We start from the raw sequence: 22414 nt of genomic DNA on the forward strand, positions 1-22414 counted from the left end.
ACATTTAAACAGCTAAGACTGTTTAAGAACAAATTTGTGGGACCTGAATTGTGTTAACATTATCTTATATTAGATATTGCATTACATTGAGTAGTCGGGTGAATATTGCCACCACACTTGCTTTAAAAAAAAAAAAAAAAAAAAAAAAAAATCATATACAGTTTTACAAATTTGCGTGAAATGCATGTTTTGCTAGTTACACAGTTTTAAATGAGGGGGACCTTTTACAGGAAGTGTTGGTAGGCTAGGCACAGAATAATGAAAATAAGAGTCTTTACATCTGCAATGTATGTTTTGACCGCAGAAAGGCATAATTTTACATCCAATTGACGCAGTTCCTGGAAAAATACCACACGGGGGCAGTAGAATACAGAAAAGAAAATGGATTCATGGATTAAAGAGACTTAGCAAAATGTATAGCACATGCAGTTGTTCTGTCGTTCGTGACTCCAAAACATTCTTTCAGCACGTTGAAAGAGGAATCTGAAACACATTTGCATGAACAAATACCGTAATCATCTTAAAATCGTCCAGCTTCTCTATGCTGTCCGTTTCGTGTGGTGTGTACATTGACTGTAAATATTAATATTAACAGTCTATGAGTGTATATTTATTTTGTGGCCTTTATTTTGTATTTTCCTGTGAGGACGGATGTGTTTTAGTTTGAAAGGAACATGGCCGGGTGTACAAATTTCAATTGACGGTAACGAAGAATTATCCTAACGAAGACGTTAAGTTACACAGCTGAGATAGCCTACTGTGATTGTCTGAAATTAGGACTGAAGAGTTAGTAGTTGATCAGTTGATTATGTAACCAGGTAAGTTTAACTTAAATAATATGTAAGAATATATTTCATTTTTATGTGAGCTAATGCAGTATGATTAAGTAACGGCAATTTGTAACCTTAATTTAAATGTAACGTTAGCTGGCGCTAGGTTGTTTTTTTATGTGTCTAATGCTTGCTTTTACGTGGGTTTAATGAATAAATAAGATGCATACAGCATTTGAGACAGATGCAAACCCTATATTTAAATGTCACTTAAACATATCTTGTCTAATTTATTGCATTTGTAATGCTTTCATTTAGGCTACAATTACAGGAAGACAAAACATCAAGTCATCAGTCAATAGCTTCAGTTACAGCATATGTGATATATAAACACATAAAAAATATATCCCCCCCCAATGTTGTTGCTGGAGGGCTTTCTGACTATTTAGCAATTAGCATTGCTAAACGTTTAGTCTACAGTTTATTTTATTATTCTGTGTGATGTTAGGTCTGCCTGGATGTTTGATTCTCTCTCTCTCTCTCTCTCTCTCTCTCTCTCTCTCGCTCTCTCGGTGCTGACAGGTACTTCAAGGTTGTGGCTTTCTGCAGACCTCAGCTGAGGTGCCGACAGCCACTCCAGTTGAAGTCATTCGCAGATTTAAACTTTGCAGTTACCAGTGCAACGTGCCAAAACGAGGCTACTATAATCAGCGCTCTGACCGGGGACTCCTAACATCAACTCTGCAATTTATCCTCAGCAAGTGTGCAGACTGCACGCAGCAGTGCGCTGCACAGCCTTTGTGTCTCTGTCGCTCTGCAACTCTCGCAAGGTAAGACATAGTAGGCTATTTATTACTTAGTGATGGACAGATTGTGATTAATGGACATTTGGTGGGGAAAGAGATGCAGCCATGCTACAACACATTTAAGATGTAGTTCACTAATGGCTGACTTTCACTTTCACCACATTTGTATAATGCACTTGACTTGCAACTTGAAACATAATTTCAGTTCAACTCAGACAAAGATAGAAAAAAAAGTCTGTAAGGATAAAGAAAAGAAAACAGTTTTGCACTGACTTCTTGAAACTGTGTTTTTGTTAAAGTTTTTGGTTTGGATTCCAAAATCTTTTTACTTCAGGGGCTTTCAAATAGATGCACTTTTAGACCACTTGGTCCTGCTTGTCAGTTATGATTCAGCATGAAAAACACAGTAACACTGTAGGCTACAGTGAATCCTCTAAAATGATTATCGGATCAGATAAGAAAGAAATGAGCCTTGAGTATTCCTCTTCGCTGGTGGGATCCACTATTTCATGTTGGACCTTCTCCATAGCTCCTTCAGAAAAACAGATGCTGCTAAGCTGTTCGTAGGTCTGTGCAGAAGCCAGGCAGCTCCCTGATGGAATGCCCTTACCTCAGAGCTGAGTCATGCAAATTATACCTCCCCTTCTCTGTCTCCCATCTCCTATCTTTCAGCTGTTCCCAAATACAAGTTACATTTCTTTAAAAAAGGGAGTTCTTTTTGATCATAGATTCTTAAAAAAAAAAATCAAAACAAATTAATTTAATCCAATGCCTGGAGTGACATTGTAAATTGTCTTTACTTAACGCATGTTGCTAAAACAAGTGAATTCATTTACAACAAGAGTTCACTTCACTAAACCTTTCAATAAAATTGTCAAGAAAGATGAAACTACTGTGCAAATAAGTTGCAAGAATTTTAGCCAAATAAAATTATAGGATCCCATACAAGTGATGACAAGTTGCACGTTTTTCTCTGCATATCCAACATGTTATGTTTTATAGGGCATCAAACAGTGATGCAGAAACATGTTGGCTCACATCTCCTGAAAATATTTTGTAGATCCAAGCAGCTTTTAAACCAGTTTTTAGCATGACGTCTTTGGCATCTTTATGATATTGATTCACTGATTCAATTATACAAATTAGGATCAGACTAATGATTTAAGAAATATGAGACTATATTCCTTCACGGTCAAAGTACAGGAGATGAACTTTGACTGGAACATGTATAATTTTATGGGGTTAAATTACACTGCCAAAGTATTACCCTGTTTCCCTCGGGGCTTGTAAAAGAAATACAAATACTTGTATTTAAATACACAATAAAGCAAGAAGAATTAGCCTCCAAGAAAACATTTGAGTCAATCAGTTTGGCAGCAGAGAAAATACTTCAAATGAAATCCAAACCTGGAGGCACAAATCCAAACCAAATGAAAACTGCTGATATTGTGGTGCAGTGTGATTATAGCCCCTCTGCTTGTAGTACAGACACAGTGAAAGTCGTCTAGCATTTCACACAAATAAGATGTTTGCTGCTGTGTGTCTACTTAGCTGCAAGCCCAGCCATGCTTGATATGGCAGTGGTTTAGTCTCAGTTCACACGTGCACCAAATGCAGACAGCTGTAAATTCCCTCCAACTCTTTATTCAGCCCTCTGAAAAGAGATTGTATAATAAATGGATAGATATAAAAAGGGAAGATGGAAGGACGGACAGAGACAGAAAGGCTACATAAAGCGCAAGATGAAGAACTGTAGAAAAAACGCAGATGAGGGAAGGAGAGGTGTTAGATCGTGAAGGAGTGAGCAGATGATTGGAGAAGATTGGAAACCATTAAAGAAAAAAGATTAGAAAAAAAGGAGAACATGCCAGGGAACCAGAGGAAAAGGAAGACAAGTTTGGAGGATTAGAAGAAAGGAAAATAAGCAAAGGGGAGCCGTTCTTAATCAGTCCTAAGACTGCCTCCGTGTTGTGAAAACAGTAGTTATTCAGTGTCTCACCTGATCCTCACTAAGATATGCTCCTCTGTCACATTTCAGCTGCTTCTGTAGTTACTGTAACCTACAGGTAAACACATTCAGACAGCTTCCGACATGTTCACAACCACAGCAAGAAAATGATATTCCACTTCTGCCAAATGTGTATATTCACACCTCTGAGATAGTTGGATCATGGGGCATCTCGTAATCAGTATACACAGAACACTGAACAACAAAAATAGGTTTTGTTGGATTGCACATGAGTTAGGTATAATATTGTGCTTTGTTTATGATAAGCTTTGCAACGCTAAGCTTTGTGAAAGTAGGGGTGTGACGAGACACCCAGCTCACGAGACGAGACACGAGATTGGGTTCACGAGATCGAGACGAGACTGAAAACTTCAATGAATAAATAAGACTGGAAAAATAGTCCTTTATTCAAACGAAAGTCACAAAATAAAAACCGAGCACCGCATTCTTTAATTTACAGAGACGCAACAATTCCCCACGCCCAAGAGCAAGCATTTGGTGCGATGGTGGCGAGAAAAAACTCCCTTTTAACAGACCGAAACCTCAGACAGAACCTGACTCTTGGTGGTCAGCCATCTGCCGCTGCCAGTTGGGGTACAGCGACACAGATATACAGATTTGCCATATAATAATATCTGGAAAATATGAATGTAATGATATCGAGCTCATAACATATTGGCTGGGCCTTGTAGCTACATCAAGCTATTTTTGGTGGAAGCATTCACATTTTAAAGGTCCCATTGCATGAAAATTTCACTTAATGAGGTTTTTTAACATTAATATGTGTTCCCCCAGCCTGCCTATGGTCCCCCAGTGTCTAGAAATGGTGATAGGTGTAAACTGAGCCCTGGGTATCCTGCTCTGCCTTTGAGAAAATGAAAGCTCAGATGGACCGATCTGGAATCTTGCTCCTTATGAAGTCATAAGGAGCAAGGTTACCTCCCCTTTCTCTGCTTTGCCCGCCCAGAGAATTTGGCCCACCCATGAGAGAGAGACATCATGGCTTTCAAACAAGCAAAGTGTCAGTTGGTCAAGGCCACACCCCCACCCTCCACCTTTCCCCCCCCCTCTCTCCTCCTCAATAGCTACAGACACAGAAATGGCACATCCTAAGGAAAGCTCATTGTGGGACTGGCTCTAGTGGCTGTAATTCTGCACCAAGGCTGAATTTCGGGAAATAGACTTCAGATACAGTATTAGGGGACCACTAAGGCCTATATAAAAGAGACTTCAGATACAGTATTAGGGGACCACTAAGGCCTATATAAAAGAGACTTCAGATACAGTATTAGGGGACCACTAAGGCCTATATAAAAGAGACTTCAGATGCAGTATTAGGGGACCACTAAGGCCTATATAAAAGAGACTTCAGATACAGTATTAGGGGACCTCTAAGGTCTATATAAAAGAGACTTCAGATGCAGTATTAGGGGACCACTAAGGTCTATATAAAAGAGACTTCAGATACAGTATTAGGGGACCTCTAAGGTATATATAAAAGAGACTTCAGATACAGTATTAGGGGACCACTAAGGCCTATATAAAAGAGACCTTTGGGACCTTTAACAACTAGTAACAGTTTGTGCTTTAGTACGAATGGCAAGTATTGAATGAGAATCATGAACTGAAATTTGTTTGGTTTGGTGCATTTACTTTGGTTGTATTCCAGCGGGGTTGAGTTTGCTTTTATTGTTTTGTGTCCTTTTGTTACTCATATTGGAAAAATGGGAAGCAACCTTACCTGCCACCTGGATTATTAGTATAGCTGCCTGAGATTGGAACTCAGTGAAAATGTCTCGTCTTCTCTGCATGCCGTGGTGTCCTTCATTTGAAACCTTGTGCTGCCTGGCTCGGTAACAGGAACTGGAATTGCCTTGGTGGTGATGCTGATGTTATTTTTGAAGCTTAATTCAATTGGTTGGATTGTGTCAGTCTAATGTGATTGGCAAAAACGGACGCCCTTGGACTATAGAAGGCAAGCCAATACAGACATTAGAGAGTGACTGAGTAAATGGAAAATTGTCGTGGCTGGTCTGGACTTTGAGTTTGATATTTGCCATAGTGGCTTTGGTAGTTGGTGAGTTTTTGTCAAATAGCCAGGCCTGTTCATTCAGTAAGTGAGATGCTGGGATAGGTCCATTTACTGTATATTCAATAATACAAATGGCACTGTGACGGTGCTCCAGAGAAATGTGGTCGTGGGAAACCGCTGAGGTCAAACCAACAGGGAGAGGAGAGGAGAGGAAGCTTGGATTGGACCGGACTGGAAGAATAACCCTCTAGGGAATAGAGTATGGGTTCAGTTTTCTGTATAGTGAACTTGTTCACTGGTTCTACTGGGAATACTTTTCCTCAGAGCTCACGTCTTTTCTACTCATCAGTGCTGACCTCTTCTCTTCTTCCTTGTCCTGTCAGCACTATTGGGAATGCGTACAAGCGTGTCCTTCCATTGTAACCAAAAAGAACAAATTCCAGTGCTGTAAAAACGAGAGCCCTAGGAGATGGTTAAACCAGGCACGGCGCCAGGATTCCAGTTTTGGATGGGCCAGACGAATTGTGGGTGGGCCTTAAATTAAAAACGTTATCAAATCCCTGTTTAACCTAATACAAATGACTGGCTAATATACTGTTATTTATACTATATGTGCTTACATAATAAAGATTGTAATAGCTTGATGCTATTTATATGTTGTTGCATTGTAAAACGTTTTGGTGCAAAGGACGGACCTATCCGTGATCGCTCTCCTTGGTTCTGACCAAAAGAAGAGCGCTTTGGAATCTCCATTACGCACCATACCTGGCTGTGCTATAGCGCATCTCTCCTAACCTCAGGCCTATAGAATGTAAAAGTGGTCAGGAATCTAATATTTCCCCAAAACATAGTTTAGTTCTGCTCGTATAACATTAGGCCGAATATTTCACAATTCTTTTCAATTGTTTTAAGTTTTCAACAATATACAAATCACAAACAAACACTGCCCGACAGTTTCAATCAATACTCGGCCACAGAACTTGTTCATTGACAACGTCATCTGTCATGTAAATCAAGACTCAAGTTATTTCCTTACTTTAATGTGATGATTCATGTTATAAACATGTTTAACAAAAATAAATAAATTGCATTAACAAGCCCTAAAGCATTATTGGCCATAACAAGAGAAAACCATGAGGCTGTTGTCAGCTTGTTACTGACAACAGTAACAAGCTGTTATAGAAATAGAACCTTTGGCTTTGGCCAGTTGGTGGCATCCCTACTGAGTTGCCTGTCTTATGGGGACAACCAATGTTTGTTTCTTATCCAGAAAAGAAAATCTGACCTTCCCAAAGGAAATGCATAGTTTTCCCTTTTTTGCCTAGCATACTGTATCCTTAAATTGCTTTCCTTCCAAGTCTTCACATTTATTTGTTTGTCTTGAAAAGGTTCTGTGATCTTTCAAGAGTTTTTTTAACCAGCTTTGTGGGACCCTTGGGAAGGTTTACAGGAAAAAAACTGCTCACAATATCAGGGAAAAACCTCAACACTTTAAAATGACACACAGCTGTTCAATAGTCTGTAATAGGCTGTTCAGTTGTTACATGGATCATCTGGCTGAAAGATGCAGTAAAAGGTCCTACTATCTGTGTGCAGTAGACTGGGACAGACAGGGTGTGGCCAACGCAGGTTTAATTGGCATCCTTTTGCAGCACATATTTCTCAATTAACCCCAGTTGTTCAGACTGTAAGACTTGATGGCACATTTCTATAGTAATTATATGGAGGGCACATTTCTGAGATCCTTTTCCTCTTTGATCTCCCTTTCTATAAATTAGTGGAAGTGAAACCAGGCAATTTGGCAGCAGTTAGAGGTGACTAAAATGTAAATTTCTTGTAAACTTCACAGGGAGCGCTCACATTTACTGGTTTGTGAGGTTTTATACCGAGGGGTAAAAGAGGCAGAAAGGGCTGATGTCGATTTATCCATGATTTCCCTGAATGGAGCTCAGTATCTGCTATCTGTAGGAGACAGTTGGATTTTGTTTCTACTTCAGAAAGGGTTTTGTTAAACCTTGAAAAGTTAAAGCCTTGAAACATTACAGTAAAGAGAGCATTTCCACCAAGAAAAAGTGAGCATTTGTTAATTACACTTTTTGTGTGTGTGTGTGTTTATTTAACAGGGACCATACAGAGGAGAAAGAAAAGAAAAGAAAGAAAGCTTTATTTGTCAATCCACAAGGTCCATGTAATTGGCAGTTGAAATGTCTTTATACACATAGCCCACAGCTCACACATGCAATCCAGTAGATGGTGCAGGGTTAACAATGGCATGGAGCCCTTGGAGCAGTTTAGGGGTTTGGTGCCCTGCTCAAGGGCACCCTGGCAGTACCAGGAGGCGAACTGATACCTCTCCAGCTGCCAGTCCACTCTCAATACTTACGTCCGTACAGGGACTTGAACCGTACATTGTTAGAATGCAATGCAACAGATATAATATATATAGGGTATCTAGCTGGAGCTAATTTCTGTTATTTATCTAATGCAGCTTAGTTTTTAGTCAACTATATTATTATTATTATTATTATTATTATTATTATTATTATTATTATTATTATTATTATTATTATTTATGTTGCTTTGATTACTTATTTTTACTATTTATCACTAAGTATTTTGCAACAGTAGTTTTTTTTATTGCATGTTACAGAAGCTCTTCATCAAGATGACATCCAGTGTTTTTTAAGAAGATGATTTAAGTTGTTGGGTGAACTGGGCAGTAAGAGATGACATCAGCATAATGTGTATCTGGCATGTCATAATGAAAGAGCCAATACACTAATGCCAGTGACTCTCCATGCATGCATCTGTACAAGTGTGTGCATACATGTGTATGTCAACTAGTGTGCTGAACACTAACTATGAGTAACAATGCTTTTACTATGAGGTGGCACACAAACAAAAAAACACTGTTTCTGGGAAGAACATTAAAAAAAGTTATAGAGCATGTATTAACCCATATCCTATCAATCAATCAATCAAAATGTATTTATATAGCACTTTACAAAAACCAGCAGGTATCCAAAGTGCTTAACATCAGAAACACATGTCATACAATAGAAAGAATGAACATAGAAAAAAACGTAAAATCAGAAAAGGTTACGCAGAAACAAAAGAATGAAATTGTCACACCACTGCTACGTATTAAAGGCCAGACGAAACAGATACGTTTTGAGTTTGGACCTAAAAAGAGCTACATCTGTGATAGTGTGAATATCAGGGGGTAACTTGTTCCAGAGTCTCAGGGCAGCAACTGCAAAAGCCTGATCACCCCACCGTTTATACCTTGACCTTGGCACTTCTAAAACCAGTTGGTTAGAAGACCGCAAAGACCGGCTGTGCTCACGCAGGGTTAAAATCTCGGATATGTACTCCGGGGCCAGACCATTAAGGGCCTTAAAAACAAACAATAAAATCTTAAAATCTATTCTAAAACGCACTATACTATTGTACATATCAGTTATGTACCTAAAACAAAATTACATCTGTCATTGCCTTCTAATGTCATTTATTTTTCAGCTCTACTGTAGATGAAAGATGTTTGAAAGACTCTTTTTCAGTAAATCTTCAGTTTTAAATTTGATCGATCATCTACTGTAGGCTATGAGCTGTCTGAAAAGGGGAATTCATCTAGGAATCATGGTAAATCATTTGTTTAACATACTATTGGCATCATGTAAGAGTCCAGATATGAATGAAGAAAGAATCTTCTTTCTGATGCCTGGTACTGTCTACCGTGTGTACTGTGTGTAAGCTCATTGCTGGTGGGACACAGAAGTTATTCATTCTCCTGTACGCCCTCTATTTCTCCATTACGTTAAACTGGAAATGGTGCGTGACACTGACAGGAGTCCATATACTGTATGTACGACTCCTCTTCTCTAATCTACATGATGACATGCTCATAGATTAGATTGATATGATTGAAAAACGGGGCTTGTGTGTGTGTGTGTGTGTGTGTGTGTGTGTGTGTGTGTGTGTGCCTTGAGATGGATCCTGGGGTCTAACAACCTTTGGCGGCAGTCAGTGACATCATGTACGTCTCTGTGACATAACTTAATGTGATTGGGTGGGGTAGGAGGGTTCACTGCCCGTGCTGTTACCGCCTATTTGCCTGACAAGGTTGTTGTTGTTCTGTCTTCGCCAGTGAAATAAAACGTAATGGCAGTTTCAACCCCCAACATGCATGTGTGCTCTGCCACTCACATAATACACAAAGGACACACTGACAACACACAAGCAATGATGCTACCTGACAACAACACACAGTTACTCAAATAGAGCAAAGAAAAGTCATTATTGTTTTCATCAATAGAAATTTGTTTCCTATTGATCCAGAACAAGATTATTTACATATATTTCACATCTTTTTCATTCATGAGGGTGGAAAAATGATCAAACTGTCAGCATTTCAGAAGAATATCAACAAAAATATGTAATGCTAATTTTACTAAATCAGTTGACAAGATGGTCGTCGCTTTTTTTGTGTTTATGTCTTTCAAACAGAAGTGGTTTTGGTTTTACTTCATTATTATTACATGAAGTGGCCTGAAACAGTTGGGATCAGTGTGGCGTGTATTAGTTAACATGAGAGCTGATTGATATTATTGTAGCATCAGTGTTACGGTATTTAATTTGCTGGATTAGCCAAAAACATACTCATCTGTTTTTTCTGCCATTAACAGTTTCTAAATTGATTTTCCAGAAAATATATTATATCACAATAAATAGATCTATGTCCTGATAAAAAAAAAATGACATATGCACTTTGCCTAGTTTATTTCAGAGAGAAACATACTGTACTATCGGCAGAGTCCCAATATGAAAGAACAGGGCCAAAAAACATGATCGGGGCATCCTCAGTAATCACTAATGGCCACTTCATTTTCTGTTCCGTTCTGTTCTGTCCTATACTAATTTCTATCTGCAGCAGATAACGTAGCCTTGGTTCTCTGAGTGAAGAGACTATCTCTCCATCTGTAGGCCGCTCGGAGGCGGTTCCGATCAAACCATCAGTGATTCCACGCCAGCGCAGGTGCTTTATAGGAAATAACATAGGGCGTGGCCGGGCAAACTAGTGTGTTTAAAGAAGTATCCATGTACCTGACCTCAGGGGGATCGTCCCCGTACATATGGAATATGTAACGGTGGAGAGATATGATAGAGAAACAGTACTGTAGACATTTTGCCAACTTAAGACACTCCCTAAAAGGGAGCCAGTTTTAACTCAGGAGATTTTCTTACCAAGATGTATCTTGACATATAGCACTGTCATCATTAATATTTTATCACCTTGTGTTCACGTATGTTGCTGTAGAGACGGCCCAGTGCTTCTTGGTAAAAATGGTTTGTGGTAGTAATCAGCAGGGTGTTAGGGTGATATCAGCTCTTATTCCCAGGATCCAGTTTCCGGATAGTTGCTGCACATTCCTTTTAATGTTTTGTGGCTCTATCTTGAGTGGCGGCAGACAGAGTTTTATTCTCAGGCTCAGTATCAGCCTTCTATTTAGACTGAGACATCATCACCCAGGGGTGTTTACAGCATTGGAGTATCTGTAGTTTTGCTGTGAAAATTAAACGGTTTGCTAGCACTTCCTGTGAATTTTTTTTTTTCAAAAGGAAAAGGAAACAATTTAATTAACAGTCGTTAATCTTTTTACAGATATGTTCTGCAGTCTGGTACTGTAGGAGAGCAGTGCAGTTTGTGAACAACCTTGAAAAGTATCAAATTATGTCATCTCCCACATCTTGTATGTGCTTGCAGTTCACAGGCCCTTCTCCCAGACCCCCCTAAGAGGATGTAAATGTGTATCATTCATGTCTTGTAGTACTTTTCCAAAAGCCAACTAGTAGTAAACTGGCAGATTCCAGACCCATGACTAGTGCTGGGTCACTGAGGACATCAGTCATCTAAGTTTGTGTGGCTCTCATTTTTTAATTAAATGAAATGCAGTAATTGCACAAAACATTGAATCCATTGTCTGAGATTAAATAATGAAAGTTTCACAATTTCTAGCTTTGGCATCAATTTCTAATTACTTGTTTGGATTTTTTTGTTCCACCAGTCATCTAAATTATGTAATAAATGTATCTTCTATTCCTTCTCTTTGTTTCAGGTTCCATCTGAAAGTGTGTGAGTGGCAGAGTGTGTGTGCGTTTGCGTACATGCCTCTGTGTGTGTATATGTGTCACAATGAAGCACCAGTCTATCTCCCGATGGCTGAGCCAGCTGGGACTGCCACAATACTGCCCAGCGTTGGAGCAGGAATATGATGGTGTCGAGGTAATACAAACACGCAGAAACCAACAAACCTAACAAACATATACATAAGTAGTTATTCATTATTACTATTTAGGAAATAACTGAAAATAGGCTTGCCTGTTCCTGAGAAAACTCTTGATGTAGCATTAGACCAACTTACCTACGAGGTTCAAGATTAACTTTATTGTCCCACATCATGGGAAATTTGTCTTGGGCACTTAACCCATGCTGCAGCCATACAGACACTGTACAATACCGTACAACAGACCATACTATGATCCTGATGGTGTATAAACAGGAGCAAATCCCCAAACTTTCTGAAAACATCTGGATCAGCAAAGTAAAGTAGTCTCAACCGGAGTTTTGTGTGGAATAAACCCCCAAAACTGGAAGTGCAATAACATTAGGTATATAGTGCCACCTCATCGTGTTTATTTATCTTGATTGTTATATTTTTTTACTATTTCAATTTTCTATTTAGTTGTTATTTTTATATTTTACTATTTAAATTGTATATTTCTGTTTGTCTGTGATTTAACTGTCATATTGAGAACTGCTAAACTGTGTTTCGTTGTTGAAAACAATGACAATAAAGATCTGTTCGATTCTATTCTAGGTGGTAGGGGTGTCACGATTCTCCAAATCCTCGATTCGATTACATTTTCCTGGAAGGCAATGGTTAGGGTTAGGTGCCTTGAAGACGACGGTTGCAGCGCTGCCTTGAAGACTTGGTTGGGGGCTTAAAACACCATCGAGCCAGCACAGCGGTCTTAGCAGCTGACAATTCCATTTCTTTATTCAAAATTCAAGATTGTGACTTAATTTCGTGTTGTGATTGTGACACCCTTACTAAGTGGTCAGTTTACTCTAATTACAAGAAGCCTTAACCCCAATGGCTTCTAGACATAAAGGTAGTTTTGGGGCTTTGAGATATCCGGCGTTTAAGTTATCTGCCTCTACCTCGATTAAATCAGTTGTTATGGAATTTCTTTTGTGGTGCTTAAAGTGATGGTTCAGAGTAATTTCACCTTAGGGTACTTTGCACCACGACCTCGAGCCAAACAACCCCCCAGAAGCTTTTTTCACCTGGGTCGAATATTAGGCGAGTTAGCGTTATCAGCTGAATAGTTTAGTGCAGGCGCTAATGGATCCAAGAGTGTATCTTGTACATTACCCAACTAATAATGCCCACAATTATACCAAACTTCTACACTAGTATAAATAGGTTATGTATTCATAAAACAATGGATTGGAAAGTTTGTAAGTACACCAGGACTTTATTTAAAAAACACTTGCCTGCTGGCTTCTGCTCTCCGCTGCTACTGCTACCGGCAGTAAGACGAGTGCTTAGGGACGTCTACAAATTACAACACCGAATAATACAACAAAAATATTTATTAATTTAACTTATTTTTTAAAGTGCTGTTGTACAACTAGCAGGAGACAAGTTATAATTGAGGTAAGTTTGGAGACACTACCTTATTTAATCATTAAATTAATGAATATTTTTGTTGCATCTCTTTTTGGTGTTGTAATTTGTAGACGGCCCTAAGCACTCGTCTTACTGACAGAAGTTTGGTATCATTTCGGGCATTATTAGTGGGGTAATGTACAAGATACACTCTTGGATCCATTAGCCCCTGCGCTAAGCTATTCAGCTGATAACGCTACTCTATGCTAACTCTCCCAATGTTCGACCCAGGTGAAAAAAGCTTCTGGGGGGTTGTTTGGCTCGAGGTCGTGGTGCAAAGGACCCTAGGGTGAAATTACTCTGAACCATCACTTTAAAGCATTGCTGTGAATAATTTTCATCTGAATTACTTTCTACCAAAGAAATGGATCCTGTTGAGATTCAGCACATAAAAGCTGACGCTATCTGAATGGCCAGACTTCATTAGGAGCAAGTGAAAAACAATGTTTTTGTCATTTGGATGAACTGATCCTTTAACATGTCTGTTTAAAAAGAGGATTTCAGTAAATGTTTGATGAAACTGTGTTGTATAAGGAAATCTTTCTATTCCGGCAAAACCAAGCGTTCTTATTAAAAGTGTTTCCCACAGCAGCCTAATAAAACGTCCTCACAGGCTCATTAGACTCAATGGACAGTGATGTGGGGGCTGTTTTAACATCCAACCATTAGCCAACTTCAATCTGAACATTACACAGCCATTGGCTTGGAGATGAGATTGATTAGCCAATAAGACGATGAATTATTCCATTACCTCCTGCTAATGTTTACCCAGAATGCATTGGTGTAATTATTGAAGGCATAATGGGGAAAGCCTAAGAAGAAGGAGGTGAAAGGGGCAAGGAGAGAGACACAGAGCAAACAAAGTCTCGTTTAACTTTAATAGAGTTTAGGTTGATTTTCTGTGTGAAATGTTCTCTCAAACATTAATGACTTTGTGCGCTTAAATCTACAAAAGCAATCAGTACCTTTTGCTGTGCACTGAAAGGAATTCCTTTAGTTTAAAGGAAAGTCTCTATAAGTTGTCTAAAATGTATGCATGAAGCTGATGACTGGAGCTATTGGCACTTCTCTAACTCTCCACCGTCTCTGTACCGAGAAATTGCAGTTTTAGGGAGCACATTGAGCTCGGCTCAGCGTTGCTAACCTTTCTCTAAATATTATCACAACAATATCCAGATCAGTGCCTCCTAGCCATCCAGGCTGCTCGTTAACACAACATACCGGTTAAACCAACTCAGCCAACCTCATCAACACTACTAACAGCTACATGCACAGGAAGTGTCCAAAGGGAGAACTCTTAGTTTTTTCACTATGGTGTACATCATTTGTGTTTATACTTATTATTATATACAGCAATGATTAAAATAAGTGCTCATCTCCAAAACAGCAATATTGTTTGCAAACATGACGTGATTGTGACAAAAAAAGTCTATTTTTTATTTCCTTATGCAACTCAGTTTTGTTTTGTCAATGATAGTGTGAAAAGAGAAAATCATATTAATGTAAAACCATAACAATGAGTTAAAGGAGTCTTAAAAAAGCTCTGTAAAGCTGCAAATAGAAGTTTACACAACTTTCTGAAATGTTGATGTTGATGTCTTTATTGCCCAGCGCTGTCTGTACCACACCGTTCGGTCTTCTCATTCCCAAGCTACCTTCATCGTTGAAACAACAGTCATGAGAGCAAAGCCAACATTCACAACTGCTATATCAACTCTCCACAGGACTGGTATGAGAGTTCATATTGATGTTCAGCTCTGCATGATCTGGAAAAGAAAGAAAAAAGAAAACATGTCAACTTGCTGTTGGACACAGAGTGAGACAAGAACGACAGAGGGAGGGGGAGATAGATTCTGAGATAGATTAGGCTTGTGATATGCCAGCACGTCTCACGCACACACACATGCAGGCAGGCAGGCAGGCATGCACACACACACACACACACGCACACGCACACACACACACAAACACAAGCTGTTATTACTTGTTTTATCATCAACAGAACTAATGTAGTGTCTTCTTCTTTAACCTAATAACTTGTCATTACTGAGCTGTTGAGGCATGTTGACCGCAATGACCAGTGTGTGTGTGTGTGTGTGTGTGTGTGTGTGTGTGTGTGTGTGTGTGTGTGTGTGTGTGTGTGTCCAAACAGCTACTTTGGTACTTTGGTATGTGCGTGTGGTTGTGAATGTGTGTATAACTTCTAACTAGCTGTATGTGACTAAGGGAGACTTTAATTTGGTGCACTGTTTCTCTCTGAGTTTTGTGTGTGTGTGTGTGTGTGTGTGTGTGTGTGTGTGTGTGTGTGTGTGTGTGTGTGTGTGTGTGTGTCTATTCATGGGTTTGCCCACTGCCTGTGTGTAGTCTAAATAGCTTGTGTTTGTGATGAAGAGAATGGTCGTATTGTTGAGAAACCAAAACAACAAGGCCTTGGTTTGTCAAGTTTCCTGTGATGATATACTGTGTGTCATTTACGTGTGCGTGTGTGTGTGTGTGTGTGTGTGTGTGTGTGTGTGTGTGTGTGTGTGTGTGTGTGTAGCTGTCCATTACTGTACAAGGTTGAGTTCTGGTTCAAAGACTTTGTGGCTCTCTGTCACTGGGCTATTTTAGGGGTCATTTACCTTAATACCATAGTGATAGTTGAAGTGAGGCAGGGTGTGTTTTTTTGTGTGTTTAAGACAATGTTGTAATGACAGGAACAGGATGAGGGGAGGAGACGGCACACTTTTCGAAGATAGGAGGTCACCAGTTGTCTCAGCAATTTTTCTCTTGCTCTGCTGGAGCCACTAACCCGTCTAGACAAACTGTGTGTCTTTTTTTTGTTGTTTTTTACCAAGCACAACAATATCTTCCCCTGTGAGAAAATCTAAAGCCAGTTGTTTGTACTTATGTTCTGAATGCTATTCCTAGTATCTGGAGACCTCAACAATCTTTTTCATGCCGTGTTAAAGGTTCAACATCACCACACATTTGTTATTGGTAGGCAAGTGTCCTTTAAGTGGTATATTGAGCCACTTCACACATAGCCGTAGTAAATAGTTTAACCTCTAACACCTGAGCAACGCAATTTCAGTCAAAAATGATACTCTTCTTCTCAGTGCCATAAATCTGTCAATCTGGAACACAGAGACGTCACACACATGCTGCCACAATCAGCTCATCCTTCCCTTGTTGATGCTAAATAAAGGAAGTAAAAACAGATTGACTAGACTATTGATTTTGGTGTACTCTGGGTCTACGGACACATTTTATGTGGCTCATTTATCTGGCATGATTATAACATATACAGAGATACAGTACTCCAACTGTGACCAAAAAACATAAAAAGCTATAAAATCTGTACTTTATTTCTCTAATTCAATCAATAAACCTTGCTTCAATCTGTATCAAGCAACTTTTGAATTCTAGAAGGACAAATGAACATCATTATGTTTTAGCCCTGGTTTTGATCACCAACTCCTGAGATATATCTCTTTGGTTTGCAAGATATACAGTATTACTTTTGTTCACGAGCAATGTTTGCCATATTTTACTGTTACCAGAGACACAGCCAGAACCAAAAACATTGAGCAGAAAGTGTCTGAAAGCTGCACACTGGGGTGCTGGTGATAGATCAAATAGATCAATACTTTAACATTACAGTCAGTGTTAATATCTAAACTATCCCATAACTTCAGAGGCTATTATCTAGAGCACCATCACTTCACTTTATGTTTCCGTTTTTATGTTTTTCAGGACCTGCTCCACATCTCAGAGTATGACCTCTTGGAGCTCGGAGTCCACAATCACCTTCACCGCCTGCACCTTCTCATCATACTTTCTACAGTCAGTGTTAATATCTAAACTATCCCCTCCTCCAGGAGCACCATCACTTCACTTTAGATGTTTTTCAGGAGGAAAGGTACAAAACACAGACAGTCCCTCTCGCCTCCTCCAGGAGCGAGAGAGGAGGAAAGGTACAAAACACAGACAGTCACACACACACACACACACACACACACACACACACACACACACACACACACACACACACACATATAGAGTTGACCAAACATTGTCATTCCTTATCTGTTCCATCAAGTTGTTGATGGCTGGCTCTGTGTTTGAGTCTCCATCTCTGTGTCTTTCTCCCTGTGTACCTAGAGAGTAGACAGAAAGACAGAGACGGATAGCATAGTGTCATGTAAAGACATGCTTATGCCTGGGGGGTCCGGTGGTGGGGAGGGAGTTGTCTGGGGAGAACAATACTTTGTCTCACACACACACACACACACACACACACACACACACACACACACACACACACACACACACACACACAAATGTGAACCCTTCCAAAGCTATCAGTAAATAAGGAGAAGAGTGCTGAGGCCTGCAGTCCTGCTGAGTTTAATCACTTCTAGAAGTTGTGTAGATGTGTGTGTGTGTGTGTCTGTGTGTGACTGCCTGCTTTGTTTTCCCAGTTTCCCATGCATTATACTGTGAAATCTAACTGTTGTCTTGGTGACTGAGGCGTGCATAAGTCTAGTTTAAACCAAGTGAATCAATTATTTCAGTGAATCTTCTGAAGCTCATACTGTATATAACACAGGGACATTTGACTTGTTGACCTCTGCAACTGTTTTTACCTCACATTAAAGGCATAAATATACTAGGAACAAAATTGAAAGTGGTGTGTTTGCACAGGCAAAATATTCAGTTTGCAACCAAAACAATGCGTCACATTTGCTTCAATCCGCAGTGTGGACAAGTTCTCTTGGCTAACTAGAAATGTTGAAGTTGAAGGAAGCAGGGACTATAAAGACAGAATCTGCTCCTGTCTCATAGTGAACCCGGCAGTTTGAGCCCATCTGGAATGGAGTGTCTTAAAAAACTAAAACAGACCTCAAGCTGCAGTGAGTATAAAAAAAATGTTTCATTTGCAGGGCTGTGTTTGACAGAAGTTAAGTTTTTTTTGTTGCTCGTCATTTCCTCCGTAGGTCTATGTCAAGAGGCGATAAAAATGTTGAAAGTTTCTGAAATCAGATGAACAAAGTTAAAATGGTAAAAGAAACCGTTAGAAAAATTGCTCATATAAACATGTAACATGTATGAGAGAAGAAAAAGCCTATGTAGTCCGTGAAATCAACACTATGCCATGTTTTACTATATGGGTTGATATACTAAATAAACAGATTATGGTGCTCATAACCCTAAACCCGCCTAAAATATAAACCAGTTTCACAAAGCTGCCAGGCTCAAGAACACAATTTAATAAAGCCGCACAGAAGCCAAGAACATTTCTGGTGTTATATATTGTCAGTCAAACAAGCCATAATTGCAGGATATATTAATGAAATGGCTCTGTATGAAGTAATAATAAGAAATATGGTCATATGATAGGAAAACATATGAATAGAATGGACTTAGGGGGGAGAAATGCATGGTCTACTGCTGCATTACACACTTCATATGCATGATATTTCATCTAGCAACTTTTCTTCTTTTTAAAATAATTTTCTATAGCTATGATTTTTTTTTTTTTATCTTGAGAGAATGCAGGTTCAGCTTGCCTCTGTACTAATGTCTCGCTTTCCTTGTGCGACGTCTTTATGGAAGCTCAATATCCAAGTGTTTAGAGGTAAAAAAAAAGACACTAAAAATAAAATGCATACAGTAAGCATGTGTAAAGTGAAATGTTTGGCCTGTTGGTGGTGCTAAGTGAAAAGCCAGGCAATCACCAAGTCATTAGGATTCAACCTCTGACAACCATGAATGTAAAATATTTAAATTTCCGGAGAGACCGTCTGATAATTAAGATATAGAGAACTGATGAGTATTGAGTAAACAAAAGCTTGATCAACAGAAAAAACTAAAGAGTTATCACAGTGATCTGTGAGGAACAGGTACAGTAAGTGTGCCTGCCAAAGACGTAAAATAGACAAGATCAGGACGTCACAGATTAGCCCTTTATAATACATTTTCACATTCCTGAGATCTCTGTGTGACCGCTAGCGAAGCCCCAACCTGTAGGTTGAGGACCGTTGCTGAGGTGAAACAGCCTCTAGTTGAAATCACTCAGTCACCAACTACTGTGGTATTATCTGTCTGCCTGGCAGCCTGCCACCCCTATCATTACCACAAAGGCCAGATTTGTTCAGCTAATGGTATCCTTCACACACACACACGCACGCACGCACGCACGCACGCACGCACGCAGCATCCTCCGAAAATGCCAATTCAACATTTGACCCAGATAAGAGCATTCCAGTGAGAGCACCTTCAGGATAAAACCCATGCACACTCACACACTGCGTCCAGGCACATATTAATTTCATCATATTACTGTTTTTTGGCTACAGTATATGATTACGTGGCAAGAATAAGAATCTGTGTGTGTGCATGTGCCAGGTACTTTCCTTGTTGGCAGGACTTAAAATGCAGCAGAGACGAAGAGATGCTCCGTTTAGAACAATTAGAGGGTGAAGTACTGTAGGAGGCATCAGTAAAACACAGATTTTTCACATATTTCAGGCCTTTTCAGTTTGAGGTTACAGTTTGTTTAGTTACAGTTGTTGCCTTAGTGCTGAGTCTGTTCTGTGGATACTCATGTTTAAAAGATTAACTGAAACCATAGCTGTATTCTTGTTTTTAATTTTATGTTGAAATAGTGGAGAAAAAAAATGACAAAATGTTGAAAACAGCATGTCAGGGATGCTTTGAAATGGAATGACAGTAGCCTCAGTATGTGTTTAGCCATATCCGATCCCCTTCATGACCATTACCTTTAACCTTTTTGCTCCTTATGAGGTCATAAGGAGCAAGGTTACCTCCCCTTTCTCTGCTTTGCCCGCCCAGAGAATTTGGCCCACCCATGAGAGAGAGAGAGACATCATGGCTTTCAAACGAGCAAAGTGGCAGTTGGTCAAGGCCACACCCCCACCCTCCATCTTGTCCCCCCCCCCTCCTCTCTCCTCCTCAATAGCTACAGAGACAGAAATGGCACATCCTAAGGAAAGCTCATTGTGGGACTGGCTCTAGTGGCTGTAATTCTGCACCAAGGCTGAATTTCAGGAAAGAGACTTCAGATACAGTATTAGGGGACCTCTAAGGTCTATATAAAAGAGACTTCAGATACAGTATTAGGGGACCACTAAGGTCTATATAAAAGAGACTTCAGATACAGTATTAGGGGACCACTAAGGTCTATATAAAAGAGACTTCAGATACAGTATTAGGGGACCACTAAGGTCTATATAAAAGAGACTTCAGATACAGTATTAGGGGACCTCTAAGGTCTATATAAAAGAGACTTCAGATACAGTATTAGGGGACCTCTAAGGTCTATATAAAAGAAACTTCAGATACAGTATTAGGGGACCACTAAGGTCTATATAAAAGAGACTTCAGATACCGTATTAGGGGACCACTAAGGCCTATATAAAAGCATCCAAAGACACCATGTCATGGGACCTTTAAACAGACAGAAACCTCGGACGGACCTAGGCTCTTGGTGGGCTGCCATCTGCCGCTGCCAGTTGGGACACAGGGACACACTGATATACAGAAATATGATTTATAATAATTATAGCAGTTGGTATGATGAAAAGTGGCATTTATAGTAACAATAAAGATAATAGAACTATAACTAGAAATAATAGTTGTAGCAGTGCAGGGCGTAGCATGGTGTCGAGCAGGACCACGGCAGCAGCTGCAACCACGACCTTAGTGACATAATTACCACATTTTAAGGATTGCATCTTGAACTTCTTCCAGCGCCTGCGATTTGTATTGATTCACAGAAATAGGGTATTTAGCATCTCATTTTTAAATGCAGAGCTCCTTCTGGATACATAGGGTTAGGGTCTCTGAACTATATGAGCTGAGGAAGTGAGTAATGTGAATACCAGAACACACACAGACAACATACTGCTATGCTATGCCATGTTAAACATGGATTGACACAAGTTTAACATTTGCGTGTATGTGTGTGTGTGTGTGTGTGTGTGTGTGTGTGTGTGTGTGTGTTTGTGTGTGTGTGTGTGCGAGAGAGAGAGAGAAAGTTAGACAGCAGGTGTTCATGCAGACACTTTATTTGCTTGTTTGTTTTTTGGCTGTTGGACAGTGATGTTGCCATAGTCACAGAATACTTACAGCGGTCAGTTGGGAGTTAAGTTAGTTTGTGAACCAAAGATAGAGCATTCACGCTGACAATTACACACATTCACACAGTAGCTTTCAACTGACTTGAACTGCCAGTGAGCTGGAGGTTCAGTATTTTATCATTACAGAGGTTGCAGACTGAGGGAAGAGAGCCATTCCCTCATTTCCCCCAACATACTTTAGGCCACTTCAGATTCAAGATTTAAACCTGCTAGTGCTGTTGTTTTCTGTTTAGTTCTTTTCTTTACTGCTATTTGGTTTGTCAGCTGTTATAAAAGCTAAAGTACTGTCCGGCCACCAAGACTTATAACACCATTATGTTTAAGATGCCATAGTTCAAATCAGGCTCATGTCTTCAGTCGGTTTCAGATCTGTTTTGTTATTTTGCGGTCTGTAGTTTCCGTACAACCTCCGAGGTCAATAGACACCACATTCTTCACAAGTTCTTTAGGCTGAACTGTATTTTTGTGATAAATAGATGTTCCAACAACCAAATTAGTTCTGAGATCTATATCTACACACACAATTCATTCAGCAATAGCACAAAATGCAGTGTAATTTGCAACTTAGAGGAGGAAGCTGTATTTTTCTTAGAGGGTAGAGATTTAAGACATTGTGAACAAAGTATTCTGCTGCTACTGTGTGTAAAGCGAGGGCCAACATCAAATTACATCAAATACAAGCTTGCACTGTCAGCTTTTTCCCTTCACTGTGACAACTGAAAAATGAGCTGCAGCAGGTCCATGCTAATGGGTCACATTTCATGTAACACTGACAATATCCATAAAAAGCTTTTTTTTAAGTCCACAGCCTTTAAATATTAGATAATTTATGTTACATCCTACCAAGGAGTAGAGGCTGAACCAGGATAATCTCTCATGTGAAGGTGATAAACTTATCAACATGACCTCAAATTAATACTA

The 22414-nt window shown here is 39.5% G+C and overlaps 1 protein-coding gene and 1 long non-coding RNA gene across 2 annotated transcripts in view; both read left to right on the top strand.

Moving 5' to 3' along the window:
* The first annotated feature begins 714 nt into the window (after window positions 1–714).
* LOC114562200 (uncharacterized) lies at window positions 715–17160 on the top strand. Its single transcript, XR_003693451.1, has 4 exons — window positions 715–818; window positions 1353–1600; window positions 11733–11899; window positions 17085–17160. It is a non-coding gene; the product is annotated as an uncharacterized LOC114562200 (long non-coding RNA).
* Window positions 17161–17276: 116 nt separating this feature from the next.
* Window positions 17277–22414, top strand: part of bcar3 (BCAR3 adaptor protein, NSP family member) — a 62218-nt gene continuing 57080 nt past the window's right edge. The window contains exon 1 of the mRNA XM_028587435.1: window positions 17277–17305. The gene's annotated coding sequence lies outside the window, so the exon portion shown is untranslated. The remainder of the gene's footprint in view (window positions 17306–22414) is intronic.

This window comes from Perca flavescens, chromosome 9 (assembly GCF_004354835.1).
Source record: "Perca flavescens isolate YP-PL-M2 chromosome 9, PFLA_1.0, whole genome shotgun sequence".
NCBI lineage: Eukaryota > Metazoa > Chordata > Actinopteri > Perciformes > Percidae > Perca > Perca flavescens.